Below are 23,986 nucleotides of genomic sequence, written 5' to 3'. Positions count from 1 at the left end.
GAACGGATAAAATAATGAGATCTATAGACTGTGATTATATATACTTACAATTGACTCATTATTCACTGTAGTTATGGTTTATAAAGCTGCTTGAGCAATGAATTTTTGGCTACTGAAACATTACTTCTAGTATAATAAATTGTATTATATATTTATAGTATATGACAGCATAGTAGTCTATATATTGCTGGATTTTATTTACTAAAAATTTTAGGATTTTTGTATTTATGCTGATGACAGATGTCGGTGCATAAGTGTCCTTTCTTTATAATGTTCTTGCCAGGTTTTGATTAAAAATTATGTTGGCCTTATAAAACAAGTTTCCAAGTATAACTTGTTTTTCCTTCCTCAGGAAAAAGTTGTGTTAGATTTTTTCCCCAAGTATTAAAAATTCACCAGTGTTGTAATCTGTCCTGGTATATTTTTTCCTGGGCTAAGGTTTTTAATTATTTTTATTCCTTTTTTTAAAAGATTTTATTTACTTATTTGACACAGAGAGAGCACACAAGCATGCGGAGCAGCAAGCAGAGGGAGAAGCAGGCTCCCAGCTAAGCAAGGACCCCAATGTGGGACTTGATCCTAGGAACCTTGGATCATGACCTGAGCCAAAGGCAGAGGCTTAACCAACTGAGCAATCCAGGTGTTCCTATAATTCTTTAACAACTACAGGAGGTTTCACATTTTCAGTGTTGTTTTTGGTAAAGTATGTTTTTATATGAATTTGTCCATTTCATTTATATTTTCAAAGTTATTGGCATAAAGTTCTTCATAATAACTTATTTAATATCTATAGGATGTATAGTGAATATTTCCTTTATTATTTGTGGAACTGTTAATTTTTTGTATCCACTTTTTCTTGATCAGTCTTGCTAGGGGTTCATATTATTTTTTTTAATGTTTTTTAAAAACCAACTTTAACCTTTATTGATTTTATCTATTACATTTATATATATTTTAAGTTTTCTTTTTAAAGATTTTGTTTATTTATTTGACAGAGAGAAGGAGAGCACAAGCAGGGGGAGCAGTAGGCAGAGGAAGAGGAAGAAGCACACCACCACCCCCACAGAGCAGGGAGCCTGATGCAAAGTGGGGCTTGATCCCAGGGTCCTGGGATCATGACCTGAGCCCAAGGCAGATGCTTAACACACTGAGAGACCCAGGCGCCCCTATTTTTTGTTTTTTGTTTTTTTTTTTCTCACAACTTGGACATTTTATTTTACACTTTTTAAAAAATTTCTTATCAGCATAACAGTATTCATTGTTTTTGCACCATACCCAGTACTCCATGCAATCTGTGCTCTCTCTAATACCCACCACCTGGTTCCCCCAACCTCCCACGCCCCCGCCCCTTCAAAACCCTCAGGTTGTTTTTCAGAGTCCATAGTCTCTCATGGTGCACCTCCCCTTCCAACTTCCCTCAACTCCCTTCTCCTCTCCATCTCCCCTTGTCCTCCATGCTATTTGTTATGCTCCACAAATAAGTGAAACCATATGATAATTGACTCTCTCTGCTTGACTTATTTCACTCAGCATAATCTCTTCCACTCCCATCCATGTTGCTACAAAAGTTGGGTATTCATCCTTTCTGATGGAGGCATAATACTCCATAGTGTATATGGACCACATCTTCCTTATCCATTCGTCCGTTGAAGGGCATCTTGGTTTTTTTCATAGTATGGCGACTGTGGCCATTGCTGCTATAAACATTGGGGTACAGATGGCCCCTCTTTTCACTACATCTGTATCTTTGGGGTAAATACCCAGTAGTGCAATTGCAGGGTCATAAGGAAGCTCTATTTTTAATTTCTTGAGAAATCTCCACACTGTTTTCCAAAGTGGCTGCACCAACTTGTATTCCCACCAACGGTGTAAGAGGGTTCCCTTTTCTCCACATCCTCTCGAACACATGTTCTTTCCTGTCTTGCTAATTTTGGTCGTTCTAACTGGTGTAAGGTGGTATCTCAATGTGGGTTTTTTTTTTTTCTTTTGGAATGACATCTTTTTAAATCTTATCACTTGGAATTTTAAATTTAGTGAAATATCTTTAAAAATTAAAGTGAGGGCGCCTGGGTGGCTCAGTGGGTTAAGCCGCTGCCTTCGGCTCAGGTCATGATCTCAGGGTCCTGGGATCGAGTCCCGCATCGGGTTCTCTGCTCAGTGGGGAGCCTGCTTCCTCCTCTCTCTCTCTCTGCCTGCCTCTCTGCCTACTTGTGATCTCTCTGTGTCAAATGAATAAATAAAATCTTTTAAAAAAAATTAACGTGAAATAGAGACATTTTTAGACAGATCAAAGCTGAAAACATTTGTACCAGCAAAATTGACTACAAAAAATGCTAATGGTTCTCATTGTCTAAAATTTTAAAAGTTTTTTTGTTCAATGAATATTTATTTTTTTTTATTTATTTTCAGCATAACAGTATTAATTTTTTTTGCACCACACCCAGTGCTCTGTTTTAATTTGAATCTCCCTGATGGCTAGTGATGACGCACATTTTTTCATGTGTCTGATAGCCATTTGTATGTCTTCATTGGAGAAGTGTCTGTTCATATCTTCTGCCCATTTTTTTTATATGATGGTCTGTTTTGTGTGTATTGAGTTTGAGAAGTTCTTTATAGATCCTGAATATCAACCTTTGGTCTTTACATTTACAAATATCTTCTCCCATTCCGTGGGTTGCCTCTTTGTTTTGTTGACTGTTTCCTTTGCTGTGCAGAAGATTTTGATCATGATGAAGTCCCACAAGTTCATCTTCGCTTGTGTATCCTTTGCCTTTGGAGACATATCTTTAAAGAAGTTGCTGTGGCTGATCGAGGAGGTTACTGCCTATGTTCTCCTCTAGGATTCTGATGGATTCCTGTCTCACGTTGAGGTCTTTTATCCATTTTGAGTTTATCTTTGTGTATGGTGTAAGGCAATGGTCAAGTTTCGTTCTTCTACATATAGCTGTCCAGTTTTCCCAGCACCATTTATTGAAGAGACTGTCTTTTTTCCACTGTATATTTTTTCCTGCTTTGTTGAAGATTATTTGACCATAGGGTTGAGGGTCCATATCTGGGCTCTCTACTCTGTTCCACTGGTCTGTGTGTCTGTTTTTATGCCAGTACCATGCTGTCTCGGTGATCACAGCTTTGTAATAAAGCTTGAAATCAGGTAACGTGATGCCCCCAGTTTTATTTTTGTTTTTCAATATTTCCATAGTGATGAGGGGTCTCTTCTTCTCTTCTGATTCCATACAAATTTTAGGATTATTGGCTCCAGCTCTTTGAAAAATACTGGTGGAATTTTGATTGGAATGGCATTAAAAGTATAGATTTCTCTAGGCAGCATAGACATTTCAACAATGTTTATTCTTCCGATCCAAGAACATGGAATGGTCTTCCATCTTTTTGTGTCTTCTTCAATTTCTTTCATGAGTGTTCTGTAGTTCCTCAAGTACAGTTCCTTTACCTGTTTGGTTAGGTTTATTCCCAGTTATCTTATGGTTCTTGGTGCTATAGTAAGTGGAATTATTCTCTAATTTCCCTTTCTGTATTTGCATTGATAACGTATAAGAAAGCCACTGATTTCTGCACATTGACTTTGTATCCTGCCACGTTGCTGAATTGCTGTATGAGTTCTAGTAGTTTGGGGGTGGAGTCTTTTGGGTTTTCCATATAGAGAATCATGTCATCTGCGAAGAGAGAGAGTTTGACTTCTTCATTGTCAATTTGGATGCCTTTTATTTCTCTTTGTTGTCTGATTGCTGTTGTCTGATTGCTGTTGCTAGGACTTCTAATACTATGTTGAACAAGAGTGGTGAGAGTGGGCATCCTTGTAGTGTTCCTGATCTCAACGGGAAGGCTGCAAGCTTTTTCCCATTGAGGATGATATTTGCTGTGGGTCTTTCATAGATAGATTTTATGAAGTTCAGGAATGTTCCCTCTATCCCTACACTTTGAAGCGCTTTAATCAGGAACGGATGCTGCATTTTGTCAAATGCTTTTTCTGCATCAATTGAGAGGACCATGTGGTTTTTCTGTCTTCTCTTATTAATTTGTTCTATCACATTGATTGATTTGCGAATGTTGAACCATCCTTGTAGCCCAGGGATGAGTCCCACCTGGTCATGGTGGATAATCTTTTTAATGTGCTATTGTATCCTGTTTGCTAGGATCTTGAGAATCTTAGCATCCATATTCATCAGTGATATTGGTCTAAAATTCTCCTTTTTGGTAGGGTCTTTGCCTGGTTTGGGGATCAGGGTAATGCTGGCTTCATAGAAAGAGGTTGGAAGTTTTCCTTCTGCTTCCATTTTTTGAAACTGCTTGAGGAGAATAGGTGTTATTTCTTCTTTGAAAGTTTAGTAGAATTCCCCAGAGAATCCATCAGGTCCTGGGCTCTTGTTTTTTGGGAGGTTTTTGATCACTGCTTCAATCTTTTTACTAGATATCGGTCTATTCAGGTTGTCAATTTCTTCCTGGTTCAATTTGGGGAGTTTATGGTATTCCAGGAATGCATCCATTTCGTCTAGGTTGCTTAGTTTATTGGCATATAACTGTTGATAATAACTTCTGATGATTGTTTCTACTTCCTTGGTGTTAGTTGTGATCTCTCCCTTTTCATTCATAATTTTATTAATTTGGGCTTTATCTCTTTTCTTTTGGATTAGTGTGGCCAATGGTTTATTGATCTTATTGATTCTTTCAAAAAACCAACTTCTAGTTTCATTGATACGTTCTACTGTATCTCTGGTTTCTACCTTATTGATCTTTGCTCTAATCTTGATTTTTTCCCTTCTTATGTGTGGAGTTGGTTTGATTTATTGTTGATTCTCCAGCTCTTTAAGGTGTAGAGACAGTTGGTGTATTCTGGATTTTTCAGTTTTTTTGAGGGAGGCTTGGATGGCTATGTATTTCCCCCTTAGGACCGCCTTTGCTGTATCCCATAGGTTTTTGGACTGAAGTGTCTTCATTCTCATTGGTTTCCATGAATTGTTTCAGGTCTTCTTTGATCTCCTGGTTGATCCAAGCATTCTTAATCAAGATGGTCTTTAGCTTCCAGGTGTTTGAGTTCCTTCTGAACTTTTCCTTGTGATTGAGCTCCAGTTTCAAAGCATTGTGATCTGAGAATATGCAGGAAATAATCTCAGTCTTTTGGTATTGGTTGAGTCCTGATTTATGACCCAGTATGTGGTCTATTCTTGAGAAGGTTCCAAGTGCACTTGAGAAGAATGAGTATTCTGTTGTTTTAGGGTGGAATATTCTGTATATATCTATGAGGTCCGTCTGGTCCAATGTGTCATTCAATGCTCTTGTTTCTTTATTGATTTTCTGCTTCGATGATCTGTCTATTTCTGAGAGAGGCATGTTATGATCGCCTACTATTAATGTATTCATATCAATATGACTCTTTATCTTGATTAACAGTTTTCTTATTAATTGGCTGCTCCCATATTGGGAGCATAGATATTTACAATTGTTAGATCATCTTGGTGGATAGTCCCTTTAAGAATTATGTAGTGTCCTTCTGTATCTTTGACTACAGTCTTTAGTTCAAAATCTAATTTATCTGATATGAGAATTGCTACTCCGGCCTTCTTTTGAGGCCCATTGTCATGAAAGATACTCTCCATCCCTTCACTTTCAGTCTGGGTGTATCTTTAGGTTCAAAATGGGTCTCTTGCAGACAACATATGGATAGGTCCTGTCGTTGTATCCAATCTGCAACCCTGTGTCATTTTATGGGCGCATTTAGGCCATTCACATTGAGAGTGATTATTGATAGATATGTTTTTATTGACATCATGTTACCTTTGAAGTCTTTCTTTCTGTAGATTGTCTCTATATTTCTGTTCAATGCTCTTCTTAGGATTTTTCCTCTTTTATAGAACCCCCCCCTTAATATTTCCTGCAGTGTCGGCTTGGTGGTTGCATAGTCTTTTAAGCCTTGCCAGTCTTGGAAACTCTCTATCTCTCCATCCATTTTGAATGTCAGTCTTGCTGGATAAAGTATTCTTGGCTGCATGTTCTTCTCATTTAGTTCCCTGAATATATCTTGCCAGCCCTTTCTGGCTTGCCAGGTCTCTGTGGACAGGTCTGACGTTATTCTGATGGGCATTCCTCTGTAAGTAAGGAGCCTCTTTGTCCTAGTGGCTTTCAAGAGATTGTATCTACAATTATGATTCCTCAATTTGACTATCAGGTGCCTTGATGTTTTTCTGGAATCTATAATCTTTGGTGGAGACCGTTCGGCCTCTAGTACATGAGCGCTGGTTCCATTCGCAAGATTGGGAAATTTTTCATGAAGAACTTGTTCTACTATATCTTCTAGACTTCTGTCTTTCTCCTCCCCTTTAGGGATTCCAATAATTCTGACATTGGAACGTTTATGGCATCATTTATTTCCCTGATTCTGTTTTCGTGACTTCTAAGCTGTTTGTTTCTGGCTTCCTCCTGATCCTTTCTCTCTGTTTCTCCTCCAGATCACTAATTCTATCTTCTGTCTCAGTCACCCTAGCTTTAAGAGAATTTAGATTAGATTGGAACTAATTGAGAGCATTGTGAACCTCATCCCTGGTAACTTTCAGTTCTGCCCTAACATTGTGAACATCACCCCTGGTCGCTTTCAGTTCTGCCCTAATCAATTCCGTTTGGTCATCCATGGCTTTCTCCAGCCTAGCTATTGCCTGGATAATTGTTACCCTGAATTCTCTTTCCGACATATTGTCTATGTTGATAGCCATTAGCTCTGTTGCAGAAAGCCCATCTCTGTATTTTTCTTCTGTTGGGCATTCCACCTCCTTGTGATTTTGGTGAGAGATGACTGAATGGATGTAGCTGGATGTATCAGCCATGGTACAGTCAAGGTGCACCCTGGAACACTTCTGAGCAATCAGGATTCCCCACCCAATCGAGAGAAAAAAGAAAAGAAAAAGAAAGAGAGAGAGAGAGAGAGAGAGACAGGAAAAAAATGAAAGATAAAAGAGAAGGTTCAGCCCAATTGGGTCCCAAGGTAAGATTGAGGCCCCAAGGTAAGTATACAAACAAAAACAGACAAACAAAAAGACATAAAAGTATATGACAAAGGAAAAAAATATATATATAAGCAAATAAAGGAAGAACCTCATCAAAAAGAACCCCAAGTATAAGATTTATATACTATCAGGACAAACACAAAAACACAGAAACACTGGTGGAAGAAAAAGACGGGAGAGTGGTTATAAATTCTCAGTGTGGGCGAGGAAGGTTGTTTTGATTCTTCCTGGATGTATCTTGATACCTTTGTTAAAGGACTCAACTTTCCTAAGATAAAGGGGGATTAAAAATTGGTTTACCTATAGGGGTAGCATTGATTGGGGAAAGGGGATTACCTTGAAGTTTAACTCTATATGAATATTAGAAAATAAAAATAAAAAAGGAATAAACTAGACTAAACTAAATTAAACTAAAATTTAAAAAAAATTAAAAATAGAAATGCAAAAGAAAAACACAGGTGTATGTATCAAAAAGTTCAGGTTAGAAGGCTATTATGGAATTTGATGTACTCGACAGCTCACTGTGATGGTAAATATGTTAAAAAATTATCTATATAAAATAAATGAACCAGAATAGTGGGAATGAGTTAAAAACAAAAGTTGTCCTATGAAGTACTGGTGGCTGTTCTCTCGTAGTCTTTTTTTTCTTTCCTTGTTGGTTTTCTGGGGGAGGGGCCTGCCACGTGGGTTTTCAGTCAATGATGTTCCCTGAGTTAAGTCCTCCCACCCCCCTCAAGGGGGTGGGCTCTGAGGAAACGGGTTTTTTCAGGCTTTTGTTCTCTGGAGGTTTTTATGTTTGTTCACTTTTTTTTTTCCCTCTCACCTTGACTGCTTTTGATGGGTTTTGTAGGTTAAGAGGAAAGCAAACTGCACCCTGACCTCCCTCTCAGAGAGAAGCCTCAGCCAGGTCCCCTGTGGGTGCTGCAGAGCCCATATAAATTCCCCCTTGGCCGCTGGCAGAGCAGGTTCCGAGTCGCGGTCCATGGGGACGCAGGATCTTCTGCTTGTACCCAAAACCATGGCAGCAGCGGCTGTCTGGGCAGCTCCAGACTTCCAGAGAGGTTCCAAGCAGCGATCGCTCACTGAGATTTTCCCGCTGGCCCAGGCTGGGAGTGCCTGGTCTTTCTGGGTCTAAGAGCACCAGGCTTGCATGCACCTCTCTCAAAGGAGGCTGTGGGTCGCGCGTGGGTCTCAGGCTCTGAGAGCAGGGTGCGGGTCTGAGAGCACCAGGCTGGGCCTTTGCTCACCTCTCTCAGGGGAGGGTGAGGGGCGCGCGCATCTCAGGCTCTGTAGCAGGGCTGTGTTCTGCCGGGTGGTGAGGCTCCCAGCCCTTCACAGGAGCCAGACCCCACGCGTTCTCGGGCGCGCTGGTGGCTCAGGGACCAAGACGTGGTTTCTCCGCCGCACTCTCTCCGGCTCAGCACCAGGGGAGGCTGTCCTGGGTCCGGGGACTTAAGCCCCTGTCCCTAACCACCCCGATTCCCACAATTTCCCCCCACTGTGATCCTTTGCTCTTTCTGAGTGCTTTCAACCAGTCTCCAAGTTAATGCTGGTCCCCAGATGCAGGGCACTCTCGTATTATGGGTATTACTTTCCAGTCAGTCGCCTCTGGTGGCTCCCTCCCCCTTTTGTTTATCTTCCGATATCAGTCCCCGTTCCCACTCCGCTTTACCTGCCCACCAGCGTCTTCTGCCTCTGTAGAGATCCAGACGTGTATAATTCTGATCTCAGGCTGATTTCATGGGTGATCGGAGTTCTTTGGTAGGTAATCAGCTCGCTTTAGGGTACAGGTTGAAACGGCGCCTCCTCCTACTTTCCCGCCATCTTGTCTCCCCCTTTTGGGGTTGGTTTGTTTGTTTGTTTGTTTTTACTTGTAGTTAGTTAACATAGAGTATAATACTCTATGTTATAATAATAATTATTATAATAATAATAATAATTATTATTATTATTATTATTTCAGTTTCAGATGTACAATATAGTCAGTCAACACTTCTATATATCACCTGGTGCTCGTCAAGATAAGTGCACTCCTTAATCCACATCACTTATTTCCCAAACCTCCCACCCCTTTCCCTTATAATAACCATCAGTTTGTTCTCAATGGTCAAGAGTCTGTTTCTTGGTTTGTCACTCCTTTTTTTTCCTTTGCCAATTTTTTGTTTGTTTCTTAAATTCTACATAGAGTGAGATCATATGGTATTCTTTCTTTGACTTATTTCACTTAGACTTATACTCTCTAGCTCCATCCATGTCACTGGAAATGACAAGATTTCATTCTTTTTTATGGCTGAATTCTCTCTCTCTCTCTCTCTCTCTCTCTCTCTCCTCTCTCTCTCTCTCTCTCTCTCTCTCTCTATATATATATATATATATATATATATATATATATATATCTCCAGTGTGATTGCTGTATTGTAGGGTAGTTCTATTTTTAACTTTTTGAGAAATCTCCGTACTGTTTTCCAGAGTGACTGCATCAGTTTGCATTCCCACCAAAAGTACAAGAGTGTCCCCCCTTTCTCCCCATCCTCACCAACACCTGTTGTTTCTTGTGTTTTTTATTATAGCCATTCTGACAAGTGTGACATGATATCTCATTGTAGTTTTGACTGACATTTCCCTGATAATGAGTCATGATGAGCATCTTTTCATGTGTCCGGTGGCTTTCTGCTATTATTGTTGTCATTTTCTATTTTCTTTGAGTGAAGTTTTCTGATATTTTTCTAGCTTCTTGTGTTAGATACCTAGATTGTTGATTTTTTATCTTTTGTGTGTGTGTGTGTGTGTTTAACCATACATTTCCCTATCATAAGCACTGCTTTAACTATATCTCATAAATTTTATTGTGCATTTAAGTATAGTTACAATTAGTTAAAAGAACAGATCTTAAACATACAGTTTCATGAGTTTTAACAAAGGAATACACTTGTATAATCAAAGCTCCCTATCACTTAGAAAGTTCCCACGTGCTCCTTTACAGTTAATCATGCCCCTTCCACTCAGAGGCAATCTTTTTGAGTAATGTCCAATTATGTCAATATACCACAGTTCTCTTTTTGATGAACATTTAAAATGTTTCTGCTGTTTAGCCATTCTGAACAAAGTTGCAATGAATGTTTAAGTGTTTTGGTGGACATGTTTTAATTTCTTCTAGTAACTACTTAGGAGTACAATTACTGGATCATAAGGTAGGTAATATGATGGTTAATTTTATGTATTCATCTGACTAGTTCATGGGGTGCCAGATATTTGGCTAAGCATATCCCAGTATATCTGTGAGGGTGTTTTTGGATAAGATTACCTTTTTGAATTGATAGACTTGACTAAAGCAGATTGCCCTCCTTCATGTGGGTTAGTGTCAATTAATCCACGGAAGGCCTAAACAGAATAAAAAGGTGCAGGAAGGGTGAATTTGCTTTTTTTGCCTGACTGCTGAGCTGGGTTATTAGTCTTTTTCCGCTCCCATACTATGCCTTATACCATTGACCCAAAGGTTCTCAGAAATATGCCACCAGCTTTCCTGGGTCTCCAGCTTGCAGATGGCAGTTTGTGGGACTTCTCAGCTTCCTTAATCACATGAACCAATTCCTTATAATAAATCTCTTTCTGTATGTGTATATGTATATCCAGTTTTTCTGCAACCTCTGCAACATTTGATATTGACAGTCTTCTTAATTTTATCCATTTTAGTTTGCATGTAGTAATACATCATTGTGGTTTTAACCTAATGTTTAATGTTGTTGAGCATCACTATTAATTATTGGGAAATACTGCTCTTTGAAATGTCCATCTTTCATTCAGTTTCTTATTTTTATTATTGATTTGTAAGAGTTCTTTAAATGTTCTGAATATGAACCATTTGTCAGTAATATATTTTGCACATATACTTTTCAGTACTCTGGCTTGTCTTTTCATTTTCTTTATGATGTCTTTGGTTTTGTTTGGTCTGCTTTGGTTTTCTAATGATGTCTTTTGATGTCCAGACATTTTAAATTTTTATGAAATACAGTCATCTTTTATCTCCCCTTTTCATTGTGCTTTATGCATTTAAGGACCCATTGCCTGCCTTCCAGTTCACAGAGATAATTTTCTATGATTTGTTAGAAGAGTTTTATATTTTTAAGTTTATATATAAGTTTAAGACACATTTTGAATTAATTTTTATATATGGTGATGAATAAAGTCTTGTGTTTTTTTTCAGTATCAATACCTAGCTGTTCCAACACCTTAATGCCTTTGTCAAAAATCAGTTGATGAAACCATAAGAGACATTGAACTCTAGGAAACAAACTGAGGGTTGCTATAAGGGAGGTTGTTGGGTGGATGGGGATAATTGGATGATGGGCATTAAGGAGGGCACTTAATGTAAAGAGCACTGGGTGTTATATGCAACCGATGATTCATTAAATTATACCCCTAAAACTAATAATACACCATATGTTAACTAAATTAAATTTAAATAAAGAGTATTTTTTTAATCATTTGGTGATATGTAAGTTGGTCTATTTCTTGATGCCATTTTTTTCCATTGATCTATTTTTCTTATGTAAGTACCACACTGTTAAATACTGAAATTTTATTTTAGATAGTAAAATCAGATAGTATAAGTTTTCCTACTTGAGATCTTTTTAAAGATATTTTGGCTATTCTAGCCAAGATGCATGTGTATATAAATTATACAAATGGCCTACTTATGTATATAAAAAAGCCAGCTGAAATTTTAATCAGAATTTATTGAGAATGGAGATCAATTTGTGGAGAATTCAAATGTTAAAAATATGAAATAATCCAAGTTGTGGATGTGTTATATCCTTCAGTATGTTTAGGTCTTCAATGTTTTGAGTGTTCAGTGACCTACATATTTTTCATTAAATATATGCCTATACATCAGATAGTTTTGATGCTTTTGTAAATATTTTCTTATTTTTCATATTTCAATTATTTGTTACAGAAGTACAATTGATGTTTAAATATTGGCCTTTTATCTTGTAACCTTATTGTTTTTTGAAGATTCCATAGGATTTATATGTTAACAATTGTATTGATTGTAAAAACAGAAACTCAACCAAATAGCAACAGTTCAACTTTCTTCTCAATCTTTGTGCTTTTTATTATTTATTGTTAAAAATCAATATTTTTCCTTAAGATAGCTTATTATGTGCAAAATAATAAGGGTAATTATGATACATGAATAACAACATAAACTTACAAATTGCACAATCCATAAGATAGGCAGTCATGAAGAGAAGATCATGAGCAGGCTCAGACTCCACAGACACAGACCAAAGTTGTCGTTCACAGGCAGAATTTTATCTGTCTTTTAGAGAAACCTTAACCTTGCTTTTAAGACTTTCCAATTGATTTAATTAGGCCCATTTAGATTATCAGGATTATCTTCCTTACTTAAAGTCAATGGATTAAAGGCTTTAATTTCATCTGCAAGATCTTATTATAGCAAAACCTGGATTAGTGTTTGATTGAGTAACTAACTGGAGGCTGTAACCTAGCTAAATGGACATATCACAAGAACTATCATGCTATGGGTCTATCTACCATGTTTTTCTATGTGGTTTCCTTTTTTTCCCTCTTCATATTTGGGCAAGTTTGTAGCTTGTTCCAGTGCTTACCTCGATATTACCAACCTTTTATAATACCTTTATTCTCCTTCTACTATCTCATTTATCTGATTTAATCTTTGTTTCTTGTCTTTTTATACCCAAACATTCCCAGTGTAACAATAAAATAGAATATTTAAAAGTATAATCAAAAGAAAAACTCCAGGGGCACCTGGATGGCTCAGTTGGTTAAACATCCAACTCTTGATTTCAGCTGAGGTCATGATCTCAGGATCATGAGATTGAGCCCCATGTTGGGCTCCATACTCAACAGGGAGTCTGAGTTTCTCTCTCTCTCTCTCTCTCTGCCTTTCCCTCTGCTTGCTCTCTCTCTCTCTCTCTCTCTCTCTCTCTCTCAAAATAAATAAATAAATAAATTCTAAGGAAAAAAAGCTCCAGAAAAAAAAAGTAGATCTGGGTCTTCTCAGTGATATGGGTCACCATATACCTGGAAAAACTGACCCAGCATAGTTAACACTGAAAAATATCCCAGTTGCAACTATTAGAATTTAAAGGTAAAGAAATAATGCTAAGGGCAAAAAAATGAAACAGCTTCATATGAATGTAAATCACCTTAACATCAGACTTCCCAACAACAACATGAAAAGCAAGCAAACAGCAGAGCAGCATTTTCAGGTAACTCAAGGAAATAAAGTGTGAGCCAAAGATTTTATATCTAGCTAAGCTGTCCTTCAATGGCCAATTACAAAATAACCATCATTTCTATAATGATCTTATCTTCAATTACTTCCCTGAATTCAGTCAACTCTTGTTTCACATCTTTCTGTTTTTATGACCACTTAATATGTGCATATTTTTGTATATTAATTACACCTGATAAAGCTGTTAAAAATTAAAAATAATAAATTTCTTTTTTAAAATTTTTTATTTTGTTAATTTACTTTCAGTGTACCAGAATTCATTGTTTATGCACCACACCCAGTGCTCCATGCAATACATGCCCTCCATAATACCCACCACCAGGCTTACCCAACTTCCCACCCCCTACCCCTTCAAAACCCTCAGATTGTTTTTCAGAGTCCATAGTCTCTCATGGTTCATCTCCCCCTCCAATTTCCCTCAACTCCCTTCTCCTAATTTCTAATTTAAAGGGTTTTTTAATTTTTTTCTTAATTATTTTTATTAACATATAGTGTATTATTTGCTCCAGGGGTACAGGTCTGTGAATCATCAGGAATACACATTTTGCAGCAGTCACCATATCACACTCCACAATGTCCATAACACAACCACCCTCTCCATACCCACCCCAGCCCCAACAACCCTCAGTTTGTTTTGTGAGATTAAGAGTCTCTTATGGTTTGTCTCCCTCCCAATCCCATCTTGTTTCATTTTTTCCTTCCCTAGCCCCCCAAACCTCCCACTCTGTCTCTCAAATTCCTCCTATCAGGGAGATCATATGATAATTGTCTTTCTCTGATTGACTTATTTTGCTGAGCATAATACCCTCTAGTTCCATCCACATTGTTGCAAATGGCAAGATTTCATTTCTTTTGATGACTGCATAGTATTCCTGTGTGTGTGTGTGTGTGTGTGTGTGTGTGTGTGTGTGTGTGTGTGTGTATCACATCTTCTTTTTCCATTCATCTGTTGATGGACATCTAGGTTCTTCCCATAGTTTGGCTTTTGTGAACATTGCTGCTATAAACATTCAGGTGCACGTGCCCCTTCAGACCACTACATTTGTATCTTTAGGGTAAATACCCAGTAGTGCGATTGCTGGGTCATAGGGTAGCTCTATTTTTAATTTTTAAGGAACCTCCATGATGTTTTCCAGAGTGGTTGCACCAGCTCACATTCCCACCGACAGTGTAAGAGGGTTCCCCTTGCTCCACATCCTCGCCAACATCTGTCATTTCCTGACTTGTTAATTTTAGCCATTCTGACAGGTGTGAGGTGGTATCTCATTGTGGTTTTGATTTGTATTTTCCTGATGCCGAGTGATATGGAGCACTTTTTCATGTGTCTGTTGGCCATCTGGATGTCTTCTTTGCAGAATTGTCTGTTCATGTCCTCTGCCCATGTCTTGATTGGATTATTTGTTCTTTGGGTGTTGAGTTTGAGAAGTTCTTTATAGAATTTGAATACTAGCCCTTTATCTGATATGTCATTAGTGAATATCTTTTCCCATTCTGTCAGTTGTCTTTTGGTTTTGTTAACTGTTCCTTTGCTGTGCAAAAGTTTTTGAGCTTGTTAAAGTCCCAATAGTTCATTTTTGCCCTTGCTTCCCTTTCCTTTGGCGATGTCGCTAGGAAGAAGTTGCTGTGGCTGACGTCAAAGAAGTTGCTGCCTGTGTTCTCCTCAAGAATTTTGATGCATTCTTTTCTTATATTGAGGTCCTTCATCCATTTTGAGTATTTTCGTGTGTGGTGTAAGGAAATGGTCCAGTTTCATTCTTCTGCATGTGGCCATCCAATTTTTCCAACACCATTTGTTGAAGAGACTGTCTTTTTTCCACTGGACATTCTTTAGTGCTTTGTCAAAGATTAGCTGACTATAGAGTTGAGGGTCCATTTATGGGTTCCCTATTTTGTTCCATTGATCTATGTGTCTGTTTTTGTGCCAGTACCATAGAGTCTTGATGATGATAGCTTTGTAATAGAGCTTGAAGTCTGGAATTGTGATACCACCAACTCTGGCTTTCTTTTTCAACATTCCTCTGGCTATTTGGGGTCTTTACTGGTTCCATATAAATTTTAGAAGTATTTGTTCCTTTTCTTTGAAAAAATTGATGGTATTTTGATAGGGATTGCATTAAATGTGTAGATTGCTTTAGGTAGCATAGACATTTTCACAATATTTGTTTTTCCAATCCATTTGTTTGTCAATCCAAAGCATGGAACACTTTTCCATTTCTTTGTGTCTTCCCCAATTTCTTCATGAGTACTTTATAGTTTTCTGAGTATACATTCTTTGCCTCTTTGGTTAGGTTTATTCCTAGGTATCTTATGGTTTTGGGTGCAATTGTAAATGGGATTGACTCCTTAATTTCGCTTTCTTCTCTGTTGCTGTTGGTGTATAGAAATGCAACTGATTTTCTGTGCATTGATTTTATGTCCTGATACTTTACTGAATTCCTGTATGAGTCCTAGCAGTTTTGGAGTGGAGTTTTGGGTTTTCCACATAAAGTATCATATCATCTGCAAAGTGTGAGAATTTGACTTCTTCTTTGCATTTGGATGCCTTCTGTTTCATTTTGTTGCCTGATTGCTGAGGCTAGGACTTCTAGTACTATGTTGACTAGCAGTGATGATAGTGGACATCCCTGCCATATTCCTGACCTTAGGGGAAAAGCTCTCAGTTTTTCCCCATTGAGAATGATATTTGCTGTGGGTTTTTCATAGATGGCTTTGATGATAAGAGGTATGTACCCTCTATCCCTACACTGTGAAGAGTTTTGATCAAGAAAGGATGCTGTAGGGGCGCCTAGGTGGCTCAGTGGGTTAAAGCCTCTGCCTTCAGCTCGGGTCATGATCTCAGGGTCCTGGGATCGAGCCCCACATCAGGCTCTCTGCTCAGCGGGGAGCCTGCTTCCTCCTCCCTCTCTCTCTCTCTCTCTCTCTCTCTCTCTCTCTGCCTGCCTCTCTGCCTACTTGTGATCTATGTCTGTCAAATAAATAAATAAAATCTTTAAAAAAAAAAAAAAGAAAGGATGCTGTACTTTGTCAAATGCTTTTTCAGCATCTATTGAGAGTATCATATGGTTCTTGTTCTTTCATTTATTAATGTATTGTATCACATTGATTGATTTGTGGATGTTGAACCAACCTTGCAGCCCAGGAATAAATCCCACTTGGTTGTGATGAATAATCCTTTTCATGTACTGTTGGATCCTATTGGCTAGTGTTTTGGTGAAAATTTTTGCATCTGTGTTCATCAAGGATATTGATCTATAATTCTCTTTTTGATGGGGTCTTTGGTTTTGGGATCAAGGTAATGCGGGCCTCATAAAGTGAGTTTGGAAGTTTTCCTTCCATTTCTTTTTTTTTTTTTTGGGAACAGTTTCAGGAGAACAGGTTTTAATTATTCTTTAAATATTTGGTAGAATTCCCCTGGGAAGCTATCTGACCCTTGGCTCCCATTGTTTGGGAGATTTTTGAAGACTGCTTTAATCTCCTTTCTGGTTATGTGTCTGTTCAGGTTTTCTAATTCTTCCTGATTCAGTTTTGGTAATTTATATGTCTCTAAGAATGCATCCATTTCTTCCAGATTGTCAAATTTGCTGGCATATAGTTGCTCATAATATGTTCTTATAATTGTTTGGTTTTTTTTGGTGTTGGTTGTGTTCTCTCCTCTTTCATTCATGATTTTATTTATTTGGGTCCTTTCTCTTTTCTTTTTGATAAGTCTAGCCAGGTGTTTATCAATCTTATTAATTCCTTCCAACAACCAGCTCCTAGTTTCATTGATTTCCCCTATGATCTTTATGATTTCTCTTCTCCTGCCCGGTTTAGGCTTTATTTGCTGCTCTTTCTCCAGCTCCTTTAGGTGTAGAGTTAGGTTTTGAGACCTTTCTTGCTTCTTGAGTAAGGCTTGTATCACTATATATTTTCCTCTCAGGACCGCCTTTGCTGTGTCCCACATATTTTGAACAGGTGTGTTTTCATTTTCATTTGTTTCCATGAACTTTTTCAATTCTTCTTTAATTTCCTGGTTGACCCACTCATTCTTTAGGAGGATGCTCTTTAGCCTCCATGTATTTGAGTTCTTTCTATCCTTCCTCTTGTGATTGAGTTCTAGCTTCAGAGCATTGTGGTCTGAAAATATGCAGGAAATGATCCCAATCTTTTGGTACCATTTGAGACCTGATTTGTGACACAGGATGTGATCTATTCTGGAGAATGTTCCATGTGCACTAGAGAAGAATGTGTATTCTTCTTTGAAGAATGCTTTGGGATGGAATGATGTGAATATATCTGTGATGTCCATCTGGTCCAGTGTGTCATTTAAAGCCTTTATTTCCTTATTGATCTTTTGCTTAGATGATCTGTCCATTTCAGTGAGGAGGCTGTTAAAGACCTCTACTATTATTGTATTACTGTCAATGTGTTTCTTTGATTTTGTTATTAATTGGTAGAGGCTTTAACCCACTGAGCCACCCAGGTACCCCAAGAGCCTCCATTTCTTATTGCACCTCATTAATAGCTTTTTTGTTTTTTACTTGGTTAGATTTTGGTTCTTTTATTTCTCCAGAAAGGGTTTCTCTAATATCGTCCATGCCTTTTTTGAGTCCAGCTATCACCTTGAGAATAGTCATTCTGAACTCTCGTTCTGACATATTATGAATGTCTATATTGATTAGGCCCCTAGCCATTGGTATTGCCTCTTTCTCTTTCTTTCTTTCTTTCTTTCTTTCTTTCTTTCTTTCTTTCTTTCTTTTTGTGAGTTTTTCTGCCTTGTCATTTTATCCAGATAAGAATATATGAATGAAAGAATAAAATAAAAAAGAGTGGCAAAGATCGCAGAAAAATGTATGTTAACCAAATCAGAAGAGACACAAGAGTGGGGGGAGATGAAAGGGGGAAAAAGAAATAAAAATAAACAATGAAATATATATATTAGACTGGTGAATAGAACAGAGCCAGCCACTTGATTTTGGGTGTATTCTGGTCTCTTAGAAGAAACTACCTCCCAAAATTTTTAGGAAAGAAAATCTTATACATATACAAAATAAGAGTAAACATGATGAAGAGATGGACTATGACTGTAAAGATGAAAACTTAAAAAAATTCTGAAAAAGGAATTGATAAGATAAGTTGGTTGGAAAAAGAAAAAAAAAAAGAGGAAAGAATGTACTCTGGCTGGAGACTAGAACAAAGCCATGTCATAGATTTAGGGTATATTTTGATCTATTAAAAGAAGTTATATCCCAAATTTTAAAAAAAAAACCCTATATGTATACAAAAAATAAGGTTAAATACAACAAAGGGATAAAATATGACAATAACAATGAAGGTTCAAAAGGATTTTTTTTAAGAAAGGTGTTGTTAAGATAAACTAGTTAAAAAACGTTAAAAGAGGAAAGAGGAAAAGTTAAAAAAATAGAATAAGAATAAAACAAAATTTAAAAAAATTAACTTTGCAAGACTAAAGGATCATGGGGGAAAAGCCACAAATTCTATTCATTGCTTTCCCCTAGCTCTGGAGTTCCACTGTTTTCCTTGATCGGTGAGCTTGGTCTGGCTGGATGTTCTTGCTGATCTTCTGGGGAAGGGGCCTGTTGCAGTGAGTATCAAATGTCTTTGCCCAAGGCAGAATTGCACCGCCGTTGCCGGGGGTCAAGCTATGTAATCTGCTTGGGTTCACTCTCGGTAGCTTTTGTTCCCTGAACAGTTTCCATAGAACTCTGGAGGACAGGAATGAAAATGGCAGCCTCCCAATCTCCTGGAGGAGCCAAGAGCTCAGGGCTCCACTCCTCAGTGTGCACTTAGAGAAAAGCAGTCAATCCCTCCTGTCTCCCTGGTCTCTAGCTGTGCTCTGTGCTCACCTGGCCTGTGACCGAGCATTTCTATCTCTGGCACATGGCCCATTTGGAGTCTCCAAACCCTGCAGATTCCTGCTGCCTATTTCTGTACCACTCCTCCTAGAGGAGGAAGGAGGGAATTTCTCCAGATATGCCACTTGTGGGGTCCCTGCTCAAAGAGCAGTGGTCTGACTGTGCCTTGGATCATGGTCTAAGGTAACCCCAAGCTGAGGGCTCACACCTCGGTTTTGTCTGTGTAGTCGGCTTCCTCTCTCTGATACCTGGGAACTCTGCAACATTCAGACACTCCCGATCTTTCAGTGACCCCGTGGGACCTGAGACCACACTGTCCCTGCAAGGGCTCCACCCCCGCTTATCCCCTGGAGCAATGCTCCTCAATGAAGCAGACTTCTAAAGTTCTGATTTTGTGCTCCACTGTTGTACGACCTGCCAGAAGCAGACCCTTCCCGCTACAGTCTATCTTCCCATCACTTCGGATTCACTTCTCTGCACATCCTACCTTTCAGAAAGTGGTCGATTTTCTGTTCCTAGAATTGCTGCTCTTCTTCTCTTCTATCTCTTGTTGAGTTTATAGGTGTTCAGAATGATTTGATAACTATCTAGCTGAACTTCTGGGACCTGATGTCATTTCAGTCTGCTACTCCTCTGCCATCTTGGCCCCCTCCTAAAGTTTTGTTTTGTTTTGTTTTTTAGTTTTGTTTTGTTTTATACTATTTTGTGATGTATTATAATTTTATTTTGTCTAATGCTTAATTTGGGGAGAAATTTTCATATCACTGAAATATTTTCATTTTAATTTTCTGATTGTGTTCACAGTGGCTTTGTATGAGTACCACAGCCATTTTCTGTTCATTTTTAATACATTTTTAAACAATGTATTTCTCTGGAAAGCAATAATGGTTGCATTAGAACATAGAGTCTAATTCGTGTTTTGATTCTAGAGTGCTCTTTTCTGTGGTGCAAAGATATGGGATTTTTTTATTTTTGGTTTGGGTGGTAGTATTGATAATGATGGTGATGACAACTGTGGAATGTTTTCTTATTCTGCCATTTTTTGTTGTTTCTGCAGGATTTTTAACTTCTCCCTCTCCTTCCCTTCATCACCAAATTTCTATGGGGTACTCCTTTTCCAGTTTTTCCCTTCTCCCCAGAAGAGGTAACTTCCTGTGTCTACTTTCTGTGGTCCAAGGAACTTCTTCTTTTTTTTTTTTAAAGGTTTTATTTATTTATTTGACAGAGAGAGATCACAAGTAGGCAGAGAGGCAGGCAGAGAGAGAGAGGAGGAAGCAGGCTCCCTGCTGAGCAGAGAGCCTGATGCAGGACTCGATCCCAGGACCCTGAGATCATGACCTGAGCCGAAGCCAGCGGCTTAACCCATTGAGCCACCCAGGCGCCCCCCAAGGAACTTCTTTTTAATTAAAATTTTATTTTGAGATAATTGTAGATTCATATGTATTTGTAAGAAATGATACAGACCTCCTGTGTACCTTTATCCAGTTTCTCCCAATGGTAATGTCTTGAAAAAGCATAGAAAATCATCACAACCAGGATACTGATATAGGTACAGTCAAGATACAAAACATCCCCAACACCACTATGATCACTCACCTTGTCCTTTTATATTCACATCCAATCCCCTCCTACCGCTACTTACTTCTTGACCCTTGGCAACCACTAATCTGTGTGCAACTTTTATAATTTTTTCATTCTAAGAATGTTATATAAATTGAAAACATGTAACTTTGGGGACTGGCTTTTTTTTGCACAGCATAATTCTCTGGATGTTCATGCAGGTTGTTATATATAGTTTGTTCCTTTTTATCGTACGCAGGTACAACAGTTTAATGACTCACTCATTGAAGGATATATGGGTTGTTTTCAGTTTGGGGCTATCACAAATAAAGTTGCTATAAACATTTGTGTATACATCTTTGTGTGAACATAAGTTTTTATTTTTCTGGAATAAATGTTCAGGAGTATGATTGCTGGATATATAGCAACCATATGTCTAGTTTTTAACTAGAACATCAAGCTGTTTCCCAGAGTGGCTGTACATTCCCACCAGCAGTGTGAGAGATTCATTTTCCCTGCATTCTTGACAGAATTTGGTATTGTTATTACATTTTATTTTAGTTGTTCTAATATGTAGGTAGTGTGCAGCATTGGTGGTATAGTGGTGAGTATAGCTGCCTTCCAATATGTAAGTAGTGATATCTCTGTGGTTTAATGTTCACTATACAAATGGCTAATGATATTGAATATTTTTCATGTATAATGTTAGCTGTAGGTTTTTCACAGAATTTCTTTATCAATCAAGTTGAGGAAATTACCCTCTATTTCTTATTTTTCTGAGAGTTTTTACTATGAATAAAAGTTTAAATTTGTCATATACTTTTTATGTTTGATTAATATAATCATATGATTTTTCTTCTTTAGCTTTTAGGTTGATTACATTGGTTACTTTTCAAATATTGAACTGGCCTTTCAGCCCAGTATTAAATTCCACTTGGACATGGTATATAATCTCTTAATGTGCTAATGAATTCCATTTGCTATAATATTTTGAGAATTTTTGTGTCTATGTTCATGAAGGATATTTGTCTGTGGTTTTATTTTTTGTATTGTCTTTGTCTGGTTTTGGTATGAGAATACTGCTAGCTTTATGAAAAGAAGTGGAATATTTTCTGGAATAGATTGTATAGAATTGTTGCTATTTTTATTTAAACATTTGGTAGAATTCTCCACTGAAAGCATTAGGGCTTGGAGATTTTCCTTTATTGAACATTTAAAAATTATGATCCAATTTCCATAATTGTTATAGAGCTCTTCAGCTATCTATTTTGCATTATGTGAGTTGTGGTTGTTTGTGCTCTCTGATGAACCAGTCCATTTTTTCTAAATTTTCAAATGTATGTGTGTAGATTTTTTCATATCATTCCCTTTTATACTTTTTATGTCTGCAGGGTATAAAATGCTATCCCTCGTTTCATTCCTGATATTGGTAATTTGTGTCTTTTCTCTTTGTTTTTGTCAGTATTGCTACAAGTTTGTCACTTTCACTGATATTTTAAAAGAACAGTTCTTCATTGTATTGATTCTATTACTTTTCTGTTTCAATATCATTGATTTCTACTTTTATTTTTATATTTCCTTCTTTATGCTTGCTTTGGAAATATTTTCCTCTTTTTTTTCTATTTTCTTGAGGTGGAAATTTAGATTATTGATTTGAGATATTTCCTCTTTTCTAATGTAAGCATTTAGTGCTATATATTTCACTCTCAGCCCTGTTCTGGCTGTGTCCCACAAATCTTCATATGTCATATTTTCATTTTTATTCAGTTCAATGTATTTCTGTATTTCATATTTTTTTCAAGTTAATAATTTTATTCAGAGATGCAAATTTATAACACAACACAAACAATTCTGAAGATAAGGAGCAGCCCTGCCTGAAGTATAGTGGCTCTAGAGAGATACCATGTAGTGTAAAATAAACCCTAGGAAGCAAGGAGTCAAACTGAGACTATGCAGTCAGATACCCATGTAGACCGAAGAACTCATTAACTGACTCTACTGCTCAGTTTCTCATCTGTAAGATGATGCTCTGAAAGTATATTGCTAGTTTCCAAGTGATACTTCTCAAACTATAAAGCAACTTCTACAAAGATGCTTTAGGTTTTCAGTAAATGAAAGGGTGTTTTTCACCAAACAATAAGATTTCAGTTTCCTGAGGAACCCATTAGTTCATCAGTTTTATTTATCTATTTGATATTTCAGATTTCCTGTGCAATGAATCTATGGAAAAGAAGGTTTTGGTATGTTTTTCTTTTTTTAATTTTCCTTGAAACGTCCTCTTTGGCTCACAGATTATTTAAAAGTTTGTTGATTACTTTCCAAGTGTTTAGAGATTTTCCTGTTATCAATCTTTATTTATTTCTGTGTTCTTTTCCATCATAGTTGGAAGACACACCTGTATGATTTCAACTTTTTAAAAATGTGTTGAAATTTATTTTATGGCACAGATATTGTCTATCTTGGTATATGTTCCATGCACACCTGAAAAGAACATGTATTCTACTGTTGGATGTAGCATTCTATATATGTTGATTGGATCCTGTTGGTTGATAGTACTGTTGAGTTTTTCTACATCCTTATAGATTTTCTTATTGAAAAATCATATTATTGAAACAGGGATGTTGAAATCTGCAACTATAATTGTGGATTTATTTGCTTCTCCTTTTAGTTCTAGTATTTTTTACTTCATGTATTTTGCAGGTTCATTGCTTGGTCCATGCACACTTATGATGGCTTCATCTTGTTGGTGGATTGACCATTTTATCATTATATGACTCTCTGGTAAAGTTTTTTCTATGATGTCTACTTTATGTAACATGCGTAAAGTTAAAAAAAAAAACTGAGTTGCCCACAGTACATGTTTCCAGCAACACAAGGCTCTGCCTTCTTGTTTCAGGTGTCATACAATTGATGACCAAAGGATAGAGATGCTCCAGGAAGCTCTGGCTCTCAGGACAGTTGGATGGAGTTTGAATCCCAGCTCTGGTGCCTATTAGTGGGGCAACCTCAGGCAAGTCACTTAACGCTTTTAATCTCTTTTCCCCATTTTTCGAATAATGAAGGTTGATTCTATCAGGATGAGTTGGCTTTCAGATTTAATATGATAATCTCTGTGAGAAATGTACAGATATGTACTTGGAACAATAAACATATAGTTGCTCTTAGTACAGTAAACTTAACTCTATCAGAATTAAAGTATTTTCTCTCTGAAAGACACCAAAAAGAATATTAAATGTCAAACCACAGATTAGGAGAAAGCATATACAGAACAAATATCT

General features: G+C 37.4%; 1 long non-coding RNA gene across 1 annotated transcript in view; it reads left to right on the top strand.

Moving 5' to 3' along the window:
* LOC116583300 overlaps nucleotides 1–23,709 on the top strand; it is a 41,143-nt gene extending 17,434 nt beyond the window's left edge. Inside the window, exons 2-6 of the long non-coding RNA XR_004282675.1 lie at nucleotides 18,792–18,877; nucleotides 20,206–20,292; nucleotides 22,911–22,948; nucleotides 23,409–23,489; nucleotides 23,605–23,709. This is a non-coding gene — a long non-coding RNA (uncharacterized LOC116583300). The remainder of the gene's footprint in view (nucleotides 1–18,791; nucleotides 18,878–20,205; nucleotides 20,293–22,910; nucleotides 22,949–23,408; nucleotides 23,490–23,604) is intronic.
* Nucleotides 23,710–23,986: the final 277 nt, after the last annotated feature.

Source organism: Mustela erminea, chromosome X, assembly GCF_009829155.1.
Source record: "Mustela erminea isolate mMusErm1 chromosome X, mMusErm1.Pri, whole genome shotgun sequence".
NCBI lineage: Eukaryota > Metazoa > Chordata > Mammalia > Carnivora > Mustelidae > Mustela > Mustela erminea.
The sequence above is the reverse complement of the archived record's forward strand: the minus strand, read 5'-3'. Positions and strand labels throughout refer to the sequence as shown.